Source organism: Monodon monoceros, unplaced genomic scaffold (assembly GCF_005190385.1).
Source record: "Monodon monoceros isolate NGI ecotype Baffin Bay Population unplaced genomic scaffold, NGI_Narwhal_1 Super_Scaffold_14, whole genome shotgun sequence".
NCBI lineage: Eukaryota > Metazoa > Chordata > Mammalia > Artiodactyla > Monodontidae > Monodon > Monodon monoceros.
Window position 1 is genome coordinate 26,488,219 of NW_021703770.1, and position 11,259 is coordinate 26,499,477.

Below are 11,259 nucleotides of genomic sequence, written 5' to 3' on the forward strand. Positions count from 1 at the left end.
GGGGGAACATTCATAATTTTTCTTAAAGAGCTTTTAGAATTTAAAAAAGATGCTAGCAGAAATTTTTAAAAACTCAATAGAAAGGCTGGAAAATAAAAATACAGAAACTTTTCAGATAATAGAGTAAAAAGACAGAAAGTAGGAGAGAAAAGATAAGTAATTTAAGAAGTCTAATACCCAAATAAAAAATTTTCCAAAGAGGGAAAATGGAAAGTACAGTAGAAGAAATCAACAAAGGATAATCCAAAATAATTTCCCATAACTGAAGGATATGAATTTACAGATGCAGAGGGCCTGCTGGATGTACAATGCCTTAGCACACTGGAAAAAATAGATCCATACTAATGTCTATTATCATGCATTTTCTGAACACTAGGAGCAGGAGAAAATTCCACTCATTTTCAAAGAGAAGGTACCTAGAAGAGTCAGGTATCAGAATGGCTTTGGACTTCTCAACAGCAGCCCTGGAATCTAGAAAACACTGAAGCAATGACTTTAAAATACTGAGATTGCTAATCTAAGTATTTAGACAAACTAGTAGTTTGACATACTAGTAGTATGACAAACTACTAATCAACTGTGAGGGAAACTAAGTATATTTCAGACATCTAAACTCTCCAAAATTGATCTTCTATGAACCCTTCAGTAAATTGTTAGAGGTTACATTTCACTAAATGACAGCATAAACCAAGAAAGAAAAGATATAGGATATTAGGAAAGAAAAGATACAGGCTATAGAAAAAATATAGGATATTGGAAAAAGTCAAACTAATCTAGGAAAGATTTCTTTAAGAAAGATGAAATTGGTAGAATACTTAATATGTCTGGATGTATTTAGAGGGATATAAACAACTAAAAGTGATTGAAATTGAATTATATATTTGAGTATACATATATATTAACCAAAGGATTATGTATATAAAATCACTAATCAAAGAAAAAAAAGACAATGAACTCTAATGAAAGGAAAGTAAAATTAATCCTATGTATTATGTGGCTCAGCAGGAAATGTTGTTTACCTAGGTATAACAATGCAAACCTTGAATGTTAATCTAACTTAACATGATGTAACTATATTGGAGGAAGAGAGCACAGGGAGCAAATATATAGGTGGGGGAATAGAGATACAGGCAGTAGGGTGAATGGTTTTATTTATTTATTTTTTTTTTCCAGTTACCCTGGAGTTTATTTAAACTAAGAGAAAAAGGTCATAATGTTTTCATGCAATACATACTTCATTCTTTAAATAACAATTGTGAAAAATAACAGAAAGAATTAAGGAATGCTGTATTTGTGATCCATGCAAAACACCAACATTTTGGGTTATACATAATTTAAAGAAATGTCCCAAACACTTTTCAAAATACTGTAGTAGCCAATACATAGAGGCATGCCTTAGGTGGCCATAGGAATGCAGTTTAGAAAATAAAGAAAAAACTCACACTGTAACTACTCAATTTCTTCAAAATCACTGAGCAAGAAAAGCAACAATGAACTTCCATACCGCCTTTACATAACTTCTTTACAGTACCTTGACTTAAATCCAAGAGCGAAAGTTGACTCTCCTCCTCTATTTTTGGTAAACAACTGCATGGTAAACTTAGACAACTTTTCCCCCAGATTTTACCTGGGAGTGGCCTTTTAAATTTTTTATTTAAAAGAGGGCAGGTTTGGCACTTTTATGCTGATGTCACAAATGTTAATATTTCTTGGGATCTCAGGAAGATTCATATTCTTTACAGCTGATACAGCACTGGCTGGAGCTCCCGCTAAGCCAGCCTCAGATTTCTCTAGTTTATTATGTGCATCAATTTGTTTAACAGTCTCATTCATGTTGGTCTCCAATACCATTCCCCCCACATCACCATGTCTGCAAGAATATTGTGAACCTTGTCTACATGGAAAATTAAATCCACTTCACAGAGGTTTTCAAAACACTTGTCTAATGTTTCCACAAATACTTGAATTAGATCTAAAATGCCAAGTTCACTTTCTGAAGAATCCACACAGAAGACAAAATATAATGTTGCGTAATGTCTATAAATCAGTTTGTTGTCAGATCCTGCAGTTAATAATCCTTCTTCTAGGAAATTACAGCATTTTCATCTCTCTTAGATACCAAATGGAATGTCTCCCTGATGATTTGCTGTTGTGTATCTTCACTGTAGGGCTGGTAGAACTTGGAGAGCCGCGGCTTCCCTTGGTTGTTAAAGATGAGGATCGCCTTGATCATGGCTGAGCAGGGCCGACCGGGTGGGAGCTGGGGGCCAGGGTGGGGGCAGGCGCGCGAGCCTCGCCTCGGGATCTCGCTGGCGATCCTTCCCCACCGGGTGAAAGGTTTTAAACAAATACATATGCTAAATACTCATCTGGACAGAGATGACACGAGATAAAATCTACACGATGTAGCGATAAAACCAAGTTATTTAGAACTATTCAGGTAAATTTTAAATAGTGAAAAGAAATAAAATGATTGCTTCTGGGAATTAGAAAATAGAGGAGCAGTAAGGGAGAGGGAAGTGTTGCTTCAAAGAATCACTTAACTCTTTAAGTTTACTATGTGCATGCATATCTTATATAAAAATTTTAAATATAAAGAAATTAAGAATGGAAAAAGAAACAGCTAGCTAGCTAGCTTAAGATTCTTCATAATTATAATTTTGATATTGTCTATGGCCATACCACCCTGAATGTGCCCAATCTTGTCTAATAATTTTGATGTTATCCTCTTCTCTGATGAAAAGCAAGAGGAAGGCAGTTGGCTTTTACAAAGAGGTTACCATTTTGAACAAATGATGTAAATGGTACTCTAAAGCGAGGTGAAGAATGAACGTATAGATGCATTGAAATTGTCTGCATCTGTGTGTGGAGAGGGAGGGCAAAAGCCCTAGGGACATGGACTGTCTAACTAAAAGTGTAATATTCCTATCAGTAGTTCCTGATGAAATAGATTAAAAAGATAGACACAAAGTGAGGTAATATTTAATAATTTGCAGGGTTCCTAGAAACATTGTTCAATATTAATTTTTAAGTCTACACTGCCACATATTTCTTTGATATTTAACTTGAATTGAGTTGAATCCAGTGAAATGTCAAATATGTGAGTCCCATTATTTTGTTTGGTCACACATTGATAAGACAGTATTTCTGTACAAATTTGTTTACAAATTTTGTGATATTATTATGATTTTCCTTAAAATCAAGCAAGTTGTAAAAAATGATTTATAGATGTTTATGATAGAGCTTCCTACTAAAGACAGCACTTGGCTTTTCTGGCATATTTTTCAAAACTTTAATGATTAAATAGTTCTTAAAAATGAAATATATATATATATATATCCTCAATTCTCAATAAAAATGTAGAAAATATTTATATATGATACCCTCAATTCACAAGAAAAAAGAAAATATTTCATTTTTAGGAACTATATATATATAAAATAATTTTAAGAAGTTATCAAACACCATTCACATTTATCATTTAAAAAGAATGATTATTTTGCCTACTCTAGCCTTAAAAGATCCAGGGGGAAAATACAAAAAATGTTCTTATATTTTGGCAATTTTCTTACTTAAGTAAGGTGTTACTTATATTGGTGGTGTGATATATTGATTAATAAGATATTAAAAAATCTTTTTTAAAAAAAATTTAGAGTTGTTTTGAAATTCAGAGAAGTTCAAAATAATTTGTCTATATTATATATGTGTGTGTGTATGTATATAGACTCTGATTAGAATTGTCTTTTGATGTTAGTTAGTTCATTCTTAGCTTTTGTTCAAATAGGAAATTGAAGAACAGAATGGTTTAGTGGCTCCCTAATTCTAATATGACACAGCTGATTGGTGAAAAAGCAGTGGTCTCCTGATCCTCAATCCCATTCTACTTCTATGACACCAGTAGTAAAGGAAATCCAATTTTTGATAATTATGAATATAAATGAAGAATTTAAGAAGCATGATCTAGTTATGATGATGAGAACAGAAAGGAAAAATAAAAGACTTACAAATTATTTGATCAGATTTGGGAGAGAAAAGATTCATTGAGGAAATGGGAAAAGTTTGGTAAACTTTGTAAATGTTGGATATATATTCCCATCAGATTTCCTATATATATATTTAATTATAAATAGAGTAGTATCTATAAAAATAGCGCCCCTCACTCTTCAGTCTGTGCAGCATGTGAAGACAGAACTCTAAAAGAAAGCCACAATCCTACTGGTCTAAGAATTTAGAGAACTGAGTTTGGGACTGCCTGAACAACTAAAAATCTAGGGGGAAATCCCCAAAAGGAAGGAGCTTCTGGGTGAGAAGACACAAAATCTGTATCTAAGCTCCCCTCAAAACGTTGGCTTACTGCCTCAACTATGAACGTGCCAGTGAGAATCTAAGGAACCTAGCTGAAAGTAACATCTGGGGAAGGCTCCAAGAACTAAGCAGAGATTTTAGCTGCTATCTACCACAGGTAAGACACACTTTGGAGATTAAATCCAACTAAGTTAGAAGGGCTTGATAAACACCTTGGGCTTTCCATAAAGTTAGGAATAAAGACTACATCACAAAACTAAAACATAGAGCTGCCCAAACAAAATAAAAACCAAGCCTCCCCAAGTTGAAGGCAACCTGTCTGTAATTTAACTACTTGCTAGAACAACACTTTTCAGAGGAAGATTCAGAGATTCTGCAATGTATTACCCTCAGCATAACAATAAAAAATTACTAGAAATGGGAAAATGTGACTTATAGTCAATAGAAAGAGACCAACAAAGGACATAGGTGTTAGATTTGGCAGAGAAGGACTTTAAAATAACTGTGATAAATATGTTGAAAAGTCTACAAGAAAAGATGGATATAACATATAAAGAAATGGGTAATGGGGAACAAATATTGGAAAAGGTAAAATGAAACTGTCTTTATTCACAGACAACATGATTCTACACGGTTCTTCAAAAATCTATTAGGGTCAATAAGTAAATTCAGCAAAGTTGTAGGATATAAAGTCAGTATTTCTATATTGTTTCAACAGACAATTGGAAGGTAACATTTAAAAATAAATATCTTTTATAATAGTGTCAAAAAACATTAAATACCTAAGAATAAATTTAAGGAAAGGTGTAAAATATCTCTACTTTGAAAGTCACAAAATTGTAGAAAGAAAGACAGACCTAAATGAATAAGATACACCATACTTTGTTGCAAGACAATATTATAAAAATGTCATTTCAGCCGAAATTGATCTATAGAATCAATGTACTTCCAACTCTTAATGCTTTTTTGTTGTTGTTGCTGTAAATTGATAGTGTAACATGAAATGTTATATGGATATACAAAGGACTAGAATGGCCAAGATAATCTTGAAAAAGAAAACAAGTTTTTGGTTTTTTTTAATTGGAGTATAGTTGCTTTACAATGTTGTGTTAGTTTCTGCTGTACAATGAAGTGAATCAGCTATTAAAAAAAAAAGAAAACAACTTGGAAGACTTAGATTACCTGATTTCAAGACTTAATATAAAACTACAGTAACTAGGACAGTGCATTATTGGTGTAAGAAAAGACAAATAGATTGAACAGAGGAGAGAATCGAGAATTAGGCCCACCTCCATAACTTCAGCTAACTGAAAAGGATGCCAGAAATTCAGTGGGGAAAAGAAAATATTTTCAAAAATGGTGCTAGATGTATCCTGACATGTACATCACAACATATTTAAAAATTAACCTGAGTTGGACTGAAAATCTAAAAATAAAAGCCGAAACTATAAAATCCATAGAAGGAAGCATAAAGAATATCTTTGTAATCATGCAGTAGGCAGAGATTTCTTGGTGTCTAAAAAAGCAATAACCATAAAAGAAAAAAATGATATACTGGACTTTATCAAAATTAGAAACCTGTTCATCAAAAGGCACCTTTAAGGAAAATGAAAAAGTCACATACTCACCACTGAGGCCTAGTGAAATTATATTATATAGTTTATATATAATAGAAATATGATTTTAACCCAGATCTCTTGAATTTGAATCCTTGCAGAACAAAATATAAATATGATAAAGCTTGACACTGCAAAAATACAGAAATTGAGGCTTAAAAACTGGGCAGGAGAGGTGGAAGTGTGAATAGTAATGTTAGTGTCATCTTATTAACACAAAAAGTGAAAAGAGAGTTGGCAGTTGATGCAATAGACAATAGAAATTTCAGTACTAATAAGAACCTACTGTATAGCACAGGGAACTCTACTCAGTACTCTGTAATGGCCTACATGGGAACAGAATCTAACAAAAGAATATATATATATATATATATATATATATATATATATATATGTATGTATATAACTGATTCACTTTGCTGTACACCTGAAACTAACACAAAATTGTAAATCAACTATATGCCAATAAAAATTAAAAAAAAAAAAAGATAGCACATACTTTTTCCCTACCTTGGGAATGATGGTTCTCTTTGCTTGTACTGTCCACAGAATAGGATGATAGCCTCATCTTCCTGCAATAGTACCATAGAAATTATAGTTCTTTTAAGATACATTTCACAGAGGAGACCACAGTTAATTTGTACTTTATGACTTTTTTCACCAATTTGAAATAATTAGTGTTTATCATGAATGTGATGTTTATGCCTTTTTTATTCAACTAGGAGCCAAGTACTTTGTCAACAGCTTTAAGGTGATGGATGTGATTATTAACTAAATGGGGGAAATCTTTTCATAATATATACATATATCAAATCATCACAATGTACACTTTAAATATATTACAAATTTGTCAATTATACCTCAAAGCTGAAAAAAATAACAAATAAAGAAAACAAAAAAATAAGTAAGTAACCATTAGAAATGAAAGTAATAATAGGATTATTAAAACTGGTAGGAAGAAAAGACAAGTAGCAAGTAACATGGATGGACTAAATTCTTACCTTTATAGCTGGGAATCAACAGATAATATCCAAAGTCGATAAATCAAAATATAGCAGTGAAACATAAACAATTTAACCTCTGAAAAACTGATTTAAGGATGGGAGGAAGGAATTTGCTTTACATGTTGTGTCCATTCTCTAATATATGATTTTTCCATAATGTGTATTTATTGCATTATTTTTAGATAGAGAGATAAATAGAAAGATAATAGAAAAGGAGGGAGGGAGGGAGGGAAACCAACATACCTAGAGGTTATCACTGCATAGTGAGATTTCAGATGATTTCTTTCTTCACTACACCAGTCAGTATGGCTAACAATATTTTTATAACTGTAAAAAGAAAATAAAGTTGTTTTCCCTTTGAAAAACAGAAAATCTCAAATAAAAATCAACCTTGTTGAGGTACTTTGTTGCCTACTGGAAAATAACATCTGGTAGTGTTGGAACTATCTGGTGGGAAAACACTTTTCAGAATGTCAAAGTGTTATTAACTTCTTGGTTTGCATCACGATATTACACTGAATGCAAACCACTGTTGTTTCAGTTGATAAAGTCTGGAGAGTCCTTAGCCTCAAAGTGCCAGGTAGACTGAAGAATAGTTGCCTACTAGTCAAGCAGAAAGTTCTCACAATAATATTGATAGAATTACTGTCAAATGACATTGAGTTCTTTGCAATTACTGAGGGAGTAAAGAAATCCTAAAAATACTGCTATGGCAGTGTCTTTACAATTTGTACTGACATAAGCTCTTTTGGAATTCTTCTCTAAGATTAAGTCTACACCCATAATTATATCATCCTGTATGCAGAAATGTCATTTTTGCTCAGTTCTTATAACTTGTTTACAGGCCTGGAAGAGCAATAGCTAATGGTGATGTCCAGAGCCATCTGTCACTTAGATACCAAAACCTGTTGTAGTGCTCCCACTAGAGCTGTGGTGCTGGTTCATCCATGTCCTAAGTTAGGTGTGTAGAGAAAAAATTACATGCCATAGGAATGCGTTTTATAGCAAACAGTATTGTTTTAGAAACCAGTCATCAGGTTATCTTGACCATTGTACATGTAGCACATCTGGGAATTATTCTTGGGAAAACATTGGGTAGAAGCTCTCGCTTACTAGTAGCTTGGACTTTATCTGACTACTGCAAAGACTGGAAAAAAATAAAGCACATGTCAAGATCCAGTGTATTATTTACCAAAATTAATTCCATGATAGATAATGTCAAAACCTTGATCAAGAATCCCTATTGATTTCTTAAGATTATATTAATAGGTTATGGTAGACTTTTTCACAAATGCCACCAAACTGTTTCCAATTTCCCTGCTGCTTTATTCATAACTATGGGTCAGATATTTGCAATAAATCTTCTGCTGTATGTGTGTGCAATTTTTTTAGTTAAATTTAGGATTATCTAGGATCTTGCTTAAATAAATATAGTGAAGTAGTTAAAAGCAAGGATTTTGAAGTCAGACAGACCTGGGGTCTGAATCCTTTAAGCTGGATTTGCTACATGACCCTCATCAACATATTCAGTGTGAACCTCAATTTTCTCATGTATAAAAAGGAATGAAAGCACAACTCAGAGAGTTATTGTAAAATTAAATACGAAAATTTATATGTCATCTACTGCAGTCGTCTGCACATTGGACTCTCGTGGGGAGCTTTGAAAAGTCCTCCTGGTCCCTGTGTCCCATTCCAAGAGATTGTGATTTAATTGGTCATGGGTGTGGCCTGAACTTTGAAATTTTTTAAAGGTCTCTAGGTGATGCTAATATACAGATAAATTAGGAAACCACTGACTTAGAGCATAACAATATCTACATAAAGTTCATATGGCCTAAGTGTATAAACATTATGAAACTTAATATTTATAATAATCCTAAGAGGCAGACACCATATTATCCCCAATTTCTAGACAGGGTTTAGAGATATTTGATAACATAAGGCCAGATAACTAGTACAAAGCAGAATCAATATTTAAACCCTGTTTGCCTAAATTCAAGGTCCAAGCACTCAATTATAACACAACCTAGCCCTAAGCAAGTTTCCTATTCATAAATTTCCCAATGCAAGTGAGGTATAGCATATTGACAATCTCAGTTTTGAAAAAAAAAAAAAAAAGAAGAAAAACAAAAATCTCTTCAGAGTTGTATTAGTAAGTACCCAATAAATCATAGAAGCAACTGTTTTATCACATCTCCCAATGGTCTCAAGCAAATGGTCAGGCTGAAAGGATGGTAAAGACCACTGAAAATTGTTGCAGGAAATTGGACAATAAGATTAGATGTGTTTCTCATCATTCCACATTAGACAGTAGATGTTAGTCCTGTCTAACTTTTTAATAGGAATTTGCATGAAAACTCACTCCAGCTTCCTTCTAAATGCATCAAGATTTCAAAATACAAAGATGTCTTTTGGAAGTTATACTCCGCACTTAATTTTCACTTATCTATACAATAGTTAATACTTGTAAAGAACTGAACTAATGTAGCTTTCAGCCACATAATTGAAACATGGTCTGTGTTCAACAAAACTAAGATACAAGCGAAGTGATAAAGCATCAAACGTATTAACTGTGAGCATATCCCTCATGCATCAGTTCTGAACTGGAGTTTTTACTCCATCTTCTCAGACCAGAATTAGTGAAAAGCATCTTTAAACACGACTATTCTCTGCCATAACATTACTTGGTTGTCTGAGTAACCAACTGAAAAAGAGGAACAAAGTTAGAAGACAAATGCTATCTGACTTCAAAATTTATTATAAAACTACAGTGATTAAGACAGTGCAGTATTGGCATAGGCAGGCAAATAGATCAATGGAAAAGAGTAAAGAGCCCCTTTGTGACCACCTAGAGGGGTGGGATAGGGAGCGTGGTAGGGAGACGGAAGAGGGAGGGGATATGGGGATGTGGGGATATGGGGATATATGTATACATATAGCTGATTCACTTTGTTATACAGCAAAAACTAACACAACATTGTAAAGCAATTATACTCCAATAAAAATGTTAAAAACAAAAAGAAGAGCAAGCCCAGAAATAGACCCACACATGTATAGACACCTGATTTTTGACAAAGGTGTAAAGGCAATTCAGTGGAGAAAAAAATAAACTTCTCAATAAATGATGCTGAAACATTTGAAAATACGTATGCAAAAAACAGAGAACTTCTATCCATACCCCTTACAATACACAAAAACTAACTCAAAAAGGATCTTAGATATAATGTAAAAATCTAAAACTATGGAACTTCTTAAAAAAACAACATAGGAGAAAATCTTTGAGACCTTGGATTTAGACAAAGATTTCTTAAATACAACACCAAAAGTAGAATCCATAAGAAAAAAACAATAAATTGGACTTCATCAAAATTTTAAATTTCTGTTCTTCAAAAGATACTGTTAAGAGTGTGAAAAGGTAATCCACAGACCAGGAGAAAATATTTGCAAATCATATATAGAACATGGTGCTTATATCCAGAATATTAATGAACTCTTAAAACTCAACAATTGGGCTTCCCTGGTGGCGCAGTGGTTGAGAGTCCACCTGCTGATGTTCGTGCCCCGGTCCGGGAGGATCCCACATGCCGCGGAGCGGCTGGGCCCGTGGGCCATGGCCACTGATCCTGCATGTCCGGAGCCTGTGCTCTGCAACGGGAGAGGCCACAACAGTGAGAGGCCCGCGTACCGCAAAAACAAAACAAAACAAAAAAAACCCTCAACAATAAGAAAACAGCACAATTTTTTAGAAAGGGAGCAAAGTATTTGAACACACTTCATCGAAGAGCTATATGAATAACAAATGAGCAAATGAAAACATGCTCATTATCATTAGTCATTAGGTAAGTGCAAATTAAAACCACAAGAGGATACCGCTACACACCTAACACAATGGCTAAAATTAAAACTGACCATACCAAGTGTTGGTGAGGATGTGAAACAACTGAAATTCTCATTCACTGCTGGTAGAAACTCAAGTGGTTCAGCCACTCTGGAAAAAAGTTGGACAGCTTCTTAAAGACTTAAACACAATCTACTATGTGATCCAACCATTCAACATCTACATATTCATCCAAGAGAAATGAAAACATAGGTCCATACAAAGTTTTGCATACAAATATTTGTAGCAGTTTTACTTGTACTAGCCAAAATCTGGAAACAATACAAATGCCCTTTGACAGGTGAATGGATAAGCAAATTGTGGTATATCCATACTTCAGGAATAAAAAATAATGAACTATTTTACATGCAGCAACATGGATGAATCTGGGAATAATTATGCTGAGAAAGAAGCCAAACAAAATAGAATATATGCTGTATGATTCCATTTATATAAA

The 11,259-nt window shown here is 33.5% G+C and overlaps 1 pseudogene; it reads right to left on the bottom strand.

Annotated features, from left to right (window-relative positions):
- Positions 1-1,650: 1,650 nt before the first annotated feature.
- On the bottom strand, positions 1,651-2,320 carry LOC114895503 (annotated as a pseudogene).
- Positions 2,321-11,259: the final 8,939 nt, after the last annotated feature.